At 38.8% G+C, this 652-nt stretch overlaps 1 protein-coding gene and 1 long non-coding RNA gene across 2 annotated transcripts in view; both read right to left on the reverse strand.

Annotated features, from left to right (window-relative positions):
- Positions 1-646, reverse strand: LOC107577292 (uncharacterized). The gene is made up of 3 exons (XR_001608189.1): positions 561-646; positions 310-445; positions 1-36 (listed from the first exon to the last, which is right to left on the reverse strand). It is a non-coding gene; the product is annotated as an uncharacterized lncRNA (long non-coding RNA).
- The window catches only part of LOC107577291 (UNC93-like protein MFSD11), a gene marked incomplete at both ends in the record, with an annotated part of 42,043 nt that overhangs the window by 19,727 nt on the left and 21,664 nt on the right, over positions 1-652 (reverse strand). The window lies entirely within an intron of this gene.

Here is a 652-nt window from a genome sequence, read left to right on the forward strand (position 1 = left end):
GTTGCTGTAGAAGAAGGCCACCGCAGCTGTGATGGACTGCAGAGACAGGAGGAAGAAATATAACATCATGGGCCATAAACACATACTACTCATACACATACATTTGTCTAATTTTTCATTTATTCTGACTAATAAAATAAAATAAGAACAGACTTAATTTTTGAAAGAACAATCGAAGTTTCTTATTGCGTTTTTTGATATTTGAATGAAATATGACCCAACTATTTTACCATAGGATTTTTACATCAAACTATTTAAATACTTCTGATGCTAACAATTAAACCACTTTAATAAAAGGAAGGTTCAAACCTGAACAAATTTAAAGACTGCGAATGCTGAAGCACTGTCCTCCCGGAACAAGAAGCCCACAATGCTGATGAGCTGAGTGTTGAAACAACTATCACCCAGACCCAGCAGAAAACTGCATATCAGCGCCACAGTCACACTGACAAAACAAGCCAGAAAAGTGTTAATAAACAGCTAGTGCATCTTTATGTCTGACTCTATTCTCACTGCTCATCCTTGTTGGAAAGTCCTGTACTGTAACTTTTATCTCTTACCTGGGCTGGATAAAAGCTTGCATTTGTGTGCCTTCCTCTGGGGCCACGGGAGCATCACTGGCTATGTTGAGGAAGATGAGGAAGAATGCCAC

This window comes from Sinocyclocheilus grahami, unplaced genomic scaffold (assembly GCF_001515645.1).
Source record: "Sinocyclocheilus grahami isolate Dianchi unplaced genomic scaffold, SAMN03320097.WGS_v1.1 scaffold5626.1, whole genome shotgun sequence".
NCBI classification, from domain to species: domain Eukaryota; kingdom Metazoa; phylum Chordata; class Actinopteri; order Cypriniformes; family Cyprinidae; genus Sinocyclocheilus; species Sinocyclocheilus grahami.